Raw genomic sequence first — 7,092 nt, 5'->3', positions numbered from 1 at the left:
CCCACACCCCCCCGTGCTCCTCCCGCACCCCCTGCTCCTCCCGCACTCCCCCCGCTCCTCCCGCACCCCCCTCCTCCCGCACCCCGCCTGCTCCTCCCGCACCCCCCCTGCTCCTCCCGCACTCCCCGCTCCTCCCGCACCCCCGCTCCTCCCGCACTCCCCCCGCTCCTCCTGCACCCCCTGCTCCTCCCGCACCCCCCTGCTCCTCCCGCACCCCCCTGCTCCTCCCACACCCCCCGGCTCCTCCCGCACCCCGCCTGCTCCTCCCGCACCCCCCGCTCCTCCCGCACCCCCCCGTGCTCCTCCCGCACCCCCCTGCTCCTCCCGCACCCCCCTCCTCCCGCACCCCCCGCTCCTCCCGCACCCCGCCTGCTCCTCCCGCACCCCCCGCTCCTCCCGCACCCCGCCTGCTCCTCCCGCACCCCCCGCTCCTCCCGCACTCCCCCCGCTCCTCCCGCACCCCCCTCCTCCCGCACCCCCGCTCCTCCCGCACCCCCCGCTCCTCCCGCACTCCCCCCGCTCCTCCCGCACCCCCCTCCTCCCGCACCCCGCCTGCTCCTCCCGCACCCCCCGCTCCTCCCGCACTCCCCCCGCTCCTCCCGCACCCCCCTCCTCCCGCACCCCCCCGCTCCTCCCGCACCCCGCCTGCTCCTCCCGCACCCCGCCTGCTCCTCCCGCACCCCCCCTCCCCGCCCCGCCCCGCCCCGCCCCGCAGGCCCGCAGCGCCCCGCCGCATCCCTCCCCTACGAGAGCCGCCGGGCCCGCAGCGATAACCGGCTGCAGCTGGAGACCCGGCTCACTGATACAATAAGGTCTGTAATTGCCTCGAAAATAAGGTAATGATTTGGCAGAGGGAATGCTTTGATCTTGTCAGCCAAGACCTCCCCAAATGAAACTTCAGAGGGGCTGAAGGCCTCCAATTCGGAGTGTGAAGCCGGGGGACAGCCTGCGCGCCCCTGCGTCCCTGCCCCTGTCCCCTGCACCCGCCTCACGCTCCAGGCTTTCCAGGCTTTCCGAGGAGGGACGGAAGCACCTTTTTCCTAGACTACAGAATGATATTCGCACGTATGCCTTTGGTTATGCATAGGGAAGGGGTGGGTTCTGGGAATGATTCCTCCAGCCCTGCGGACGCCGCAGAAAGGGAGACGGAGGCGCGGGGTGGGGCAGGCCGGGACTCGGAGAACCCTGATTTGGCTCAAGCCTGATGAGGTTTCTGGTACAGCGAGGGCTGCTGATTTGGGCTCTTCAGGCAGGAAGGGGTACAGGAGGGAGGAGAACCTTGGTCTTGCCTTCTCTAAGAAGGCGCACACACAGGCACACAGGCACACACACACACACACACACACACACACACACACACCCTCTGCGCTGTGGGTGTCCCTGCCTGGCAGAGGCCCCAACACAAAGAGGATTAGAGAGATGAGCTAATCTGGTTTGTATGCCAGACATGGCCCCAGAAAGGGATCTTGTCTACCCTGATGTTTAAGGAGGTGAAGGAGTGAAGAGTCGTCCTTGGGGGGCCTGCTGACTGGCAGTATCAAAGACTCCTTCCCACTGGAGTCCAAAGGATGCTGCTGTCCTGACTCCAGGGGGACATCTTCGGCAGCAGAGAAGCAGAGGCCTTGGAGAATTAAATGGGTTGTGCTGTGAGAAACAAGAGAGATAAAGCCAGAAATGGTCCCCTCGCCCCCGCCAGAGGGAACTAGATATCCATCCTTGTTTCGCCAGTGAGGAAACTGAGGCCACGAGTGCAGAAGTGATCTTCAGAGCCACGGAAGCTTTGCATGGCTGAGGGGAGGGGGAGCTCTGGTTTTCTGATGTCTTCAGTCCAGTACACTCACTCTATACTGTGTCACAGGGCCGGCCAAGGCAAGTGTGGGATGTATGGGACAGAGAGCAGGAGAAAGAGAGGAACAGAGACAAACATAAACAAAGAGACACTGAGGGGGAGAGATGGGGGGCGGGGACACAGACGTGTACCCAGAGAGAGTCAGAAATCATGGAGAGTGAAAGAAAGATGAGAGGGACGGTCATATAGATTCATGGAGAGAGGAAAAGATGAAGGGAGAGAGATGAAGAAAGCTTCAGACGGAGGATAAAAGGTCAGGCAGACAGACACAGAGACAAATGAAGACAGAGATGAACATAGAAAGACAGGAATGGACACAGCATGACAGAAATACAAGCCAGAGGCAGGCCTAGAGAGACACACAGAGGACAGGGAAGCCCAAGAGGCAGAATGGACTGAGGGACACAGAGTGGGAGAGATGCAGATAGGATGGGCTTGGCAGATTTGTGTCCACTGAAAGCAAATCTCACTTCCAGAACATTCTAGGACCCAGGACAGGTGGCATGGAGAAAGAGAGTTCAATGTTTAGACTATTTGATACAGGCTGATTGGGAGAGGGTGACTGGGGGCAAAGTGGGAACCTCTCTCCTTTGGGGTTAGGCTGGTCAGTGACCACCCAGAATCCCAGCAGCACACCCACTGGCCTCACACAGAACCTGGGCCACCCGCCCAGGATGGCTGTGAGCCCGCCTACCGCCTGGCTCCAGTCTGATTACAGCCAAAGTGCTAAAAGGCTCCAGACCCCCTTGCCCCGCCCCCATGGTTCGGCCTCCCCAAGCCTCCCCAAACCTCCCCTCTTGGTTCCCGTTTCTCCCTCAGGGCCCTGTTTACCTTTCTCCCAGTCCCCTTGGGGGAAGAATCTACTCTCCTGTTTGGCCACTAGCTGGGAGGAAGAGGGTCCCTGTCTTGGCTCTGCCCCATCGAGCCCCGTTCCCTGGTTTGGGCAGGATCCTCCTTCCCTCCAAAGCCCTCTTGGCCTGGCCTCTTTGACACACGTTCCATGCCTCGCCTGGGAGCTCATAAATACCAAGGAGAGGCCAGTCAGGCTGTGTACAAAGTATAGATTCCCTGCTCCACCCCCCTTAAAAGCCCCTGGGTTCTTCCCAAGCTCTCTCGTCTTCCCTAGACACCTGCATGGGGTGGCTGGGGAGGGAGGGATGGGGTGGGGGCATGAGGGGCCTGTGTGAACCTGGCCCCATTTCAAATAAGACTTGCCTCGGTCTGCAAAGAAACCTCAGGAAAGGCGTCTCAGGGCCCCTTGTGCAAGCAGCAGGCTCAGGAATTCCTTGACTCCCATCCAAACCTCCCCCCAGCCCCTTCTCGGCCTTTCTCTCTGCTTATTACCATCCACACCACCTCCCACCCACCAGGAAAAAGAGAAGGTCATCACCAAAGGGGCCCGGGGAAGGGGGGCCTCCTGGGGGGGGTGTCAACCTGGGTAGAGTAAGAGCTGTTTACCCACACCACCCCAGCTCCCCTTAGCTCATCTCCACTCCCATCCAAGGGCCAGTAAAAACTCCAGATCATTCAGCCCCACAGAGCTGAGAGTGAAAGTAGTCCCCATGGGGAAGCAGAGTATGAGGTTAGACATCAAGGGTGGGGGGGGGGACCCCTCTTTGGGCAGGTCCATTTGCATAGGCAGGAGGCTATGGTGCCACCTTGAGGAAGAAGGGAGACTTGGCTCTGCCGGCTGGGTGGAAGGTGTCCTTCGGGAGGCCCCAGGGACTCTAGAGGTCTCGAGGGGGAGGGGGTCTGGAATTCATCCTCAGCTCTCCCCTGACGCTGCCTGCTAAATCTGCAGTACGCAGCCCTGAAGAGCAGAGTCTAGTGTGCCACCCCTCAGGTGGCTTTATTGTGTTTGCCTGAAAACACCGGGGAGTAAGACCCTTTCTTTCCTTCTGAGTCATTTAGGATTCTCTGGCCAGTGCTGGGCATACAGCAGGTGCTCAATAAGTGCCAACCTGACTCCATGCAGCTCCCTCCAGACCAGTACTTGACTTCCCAGTCAGTAACTCCTCCCCTCGCGTGAGGAGCTGAGCTCTCCAGTAGTGTCTAGGACCTTGAGACTGGAAGTTTATTTTGAGATCTGAAGTCCAAAGTGGCAGATCCCAGAAAACCTCTTCTCTGGTTCTGTATTTGTTCTCTTGTTAAGTGGTTGAGTGGAGCTCTTGCAGTCAGCTGGCTTCTGCAGCCTGGGGTTCCTCCTGGGGAACTGGGGGCTCAGAGGGGAAGGGGTAGGGAGGGGAAGAGGAAGGAGCAGAGCCCCATCTTGGGTTGTCCACTCTAGAGCAGAGGTAGCCTGTAAGCACTGGGGAGAAGTCTTGTCCCCTCACCCACTGCCCTTGCTCTTGGAGCTGCTGATGTTTCTGGGGGCCCCCTTAGCTCAGCAACATGCTTTAGTAGTGAGCATCTATGTTGTGCCAAGACACGGTCCCACTTGACTGTGAAGACAGCTGAAGCCAAAGAAGGGGCCTCAGAAGTGAGTCTGGGGCCCATGTGGGTGAGTCCACCCACAGATTAGGGCTGATGTGATCATCTCCAGCCCACCCCACAACCTTGGGCCCATATGTAGAAATAAACACAGGGCCAGCGTCACACCCAGGCCTAAGCACACAGGGGAGTCTGGGAGAGGCTGCCAGAGCTTGCAGACCTTGTAGACTGCTGCTCAGCATCAGGGTGGGGCTGAGTTGGGAGGAGGTGAGAGTGGCTCAAGGAGAGGGTCCGGGCCAGCAAAGAGCCTGGGCCCACTCCTCCCTCACCTGCCCCTCTCAGGGACACTCAGCAGAGAGTCCGCTTCTTTTTGAGGAAATACAAGGGCAAGGGCCAGCTGGAGCCTCCCAGACTGAGTTGAAAGGAGAGCAGGGGAGAGAAGGGTCAGCAGGTTGGCAGGTAGGGATGTGGCTGCACGCTGGCCTTGCTTGGTCTTTGAACTCAATCCTCTCCGACTCCTATGCAACTCCAGGCCAGCCCGTACGCTCCATGCCTGTCCCCTACCCCGTAGGACAGTGGATCACCCTGGCACCTGGCTGAACTCCTCTCCCCCCCAGCTCCTGGGCTCCATCTGGCTGGCCCCGGGGCTAGTTTTTTGCACACCAGCCCACACCCACCACAGGGTCTCTGTGTTAGCTATTCCCTCAGCTGGGGATGCTCTTCACTAAGAATCCACCTGGCTTGTTCCCTGGCCAACTCAAGTTTCTTGCCTGAACGTGGCCTTAACGAGCCTACCTTGATCATCCTAGTTACAACGAATGCTTTTTCCCACTGTACTTACCCTTTCTAACGCAGTGTATGTTCTGCTTAAGATGTTTACCATGTATTGTCCATCTTCCCTCAAGAGAAGGTAAACTCCATGAGGGCAGAAGTGGTTTTGCTTGTTCGCTGATGTGTCCGTTGTGCTCAGCACAGTCAGGAATGTGGTAGAGAGTAAATAAATATTTGTTTCATTAATGAATACACTCAGTCCCCTGCCACAGAAAGTGAGGTAAAGGGGGGGGGGCCCTGGGTGGCTCAGTGGCTGAGAGTCTGCCTTCAGCTCAGGTCGTGATCCTGGGGTCCTGGGATCAAGTCCTGCACCCGGCTCCCCACTGGGAGCCTGCTTCTCCCTCTGCCGAGGTCTCTGTGTATGAGACATAGGCACACAGAATGAATAAATAAATGAATTTATTTATGAATAAATAAAAATCTTAAAAAAAAAGTGAGGTAAAGGAATGAGAAAGGTGGGAGAGGAGATAAAGGTCCTATGGAGCCCCCCCTCCCCCCATCTGCCTCTGGATGTCTGCAGCATCTCTGAAGCCAGCTGCGCCCTGTCCAGTCACACTCTGGCGTCTCTAACACCCCTCCTGCCCCCAAGCAAGATAGTGGTTTTGGTGTTGAGGAGGGTGGGCAGTTTCCAGCGCATTGTTTACACCAAGGCTTTATAGTTTAGATAAATCAGGGGGAGAGGCACAAAAGACACCTGGGAATGAGGGGCTGGACAGGAGAAACTGAGGCTGAGGGCCTCAGGAGGAGGTCAGGGCCATTTCCCAGGCAAATTCTCCAAGTTGTAAGGCCAGGGTTTCAAAACATTTTTTTTTCTTTTGTACATCTCAGCGAGGGCCACTCTGACCCCAAAAGTTCTGCCTGACCCCAGGCAGCTGCCTGGTGGGTGCGGGCAGGGCAGAGGAGTGTCCCCGGCAGCAGCCAGCACCCCCCACCCCCTCCTGATTTACGTCGCCCCAGGCGGTGTGCGGGGGGGGGGGGGGGGGACGGAGGGCGGAAAGGCGCAGGGAGACACGGCTCCGGGGCCCCCACCCTCGCAGCGGGACCCCCACCCTGGCCTGCGGTCCGGGAGAGCCGCCCAGCTGTTTCTGATTCTCCCGTGCTCCTGGCCCGCCGCGGGTGAGGGGCCGAGATCCGCTCGGGACGGCCGTCAGGGCGGGGAGGCCTGGTCCGCCCCCCGCGCCCCCGCGCCCCCCGCTCGCGCCTCCCCGTCTCCGCGCGCGGGCCCGGGCAGGCGGGTGGGAGCCGCGTCCGAATCCCGCGGCGGCTGCCGTGGCGGGGGTCGGCGGACCCGGCAGCGGCAAGCCCCAAGCCGCAGCGGAGGGCAGCTCCCGCCGAGCCGCCGCCCCGCGACCCCGTGGGCAGTGCGGAAAGGCAGTGCAGGGGCTCCCGCCGCTCCCCGAGGCACACGTTCGACCCATTTCGCAGAAGCGCAAGGAACGAGAGGGCTCAAGGAAAACGGGCGCATCCCCGCGGCTGGGCCGCGTCACTGGGGGCCGGAGGGCCGGGGCCGGGGCCGGGGCCGGGGCCGGGGCCGGGGCCGCGCGTGCACCCCCTCCCGGGCTCCCGGCCGGCACCCACGCGGGTTGCGGGTGTGGGTGAGGGCGCTAGGACCCGGCGGCGCGGCGTCGGCCGGGCCTGGGCGCCGCGGGCCCCCGAGGGCGCCCCCGCGCCCCGTGTCACCCGCCGGGCAGGTGGGGGCGCGGCGCGGGGCAGCGCGGAGCGCGGGGGGTGCCGCGGGGCGCCCGGGAGCGGCGCGGGCGGAGCCGCCCACAGGCCCGCGTGTCCCCGGCTCCGGCCCCGCCCCGCGCCGTCCAATGAGAGCCCGCGCCGGGGGCCGTCCGCACACTCTGCCCGCAGCCCGCGCCGCGCCGCCGACCCCTGACACCGCGCCCCGTGAGCCCGCCCGCCCCGCGCCTCGCGCCCCTCTCGGCGAGCCTGCGCGCCGGCCCCCGGCCTCCAGGTGCTCCGGGGCCCCGGCCGGC

The sequence above is a fragment of the Canis lupus genome, chromosome 17, assembly GCF_003254725.2.
Source record: "Canis lupus dingo isolate Sandy chromosome 17, ASM325472v2, whole genome shotgun sequence".
In the NCBI taxonomy this organism is placed as follows: domain Eukaryota; kingdom Metazoa; phylum Chordata; class Mammalia; order Carnivora; family Canidae; genus Canis; species Canis lupus.
Note: the sequence above shows the minus strand (reverse complement) of the source record.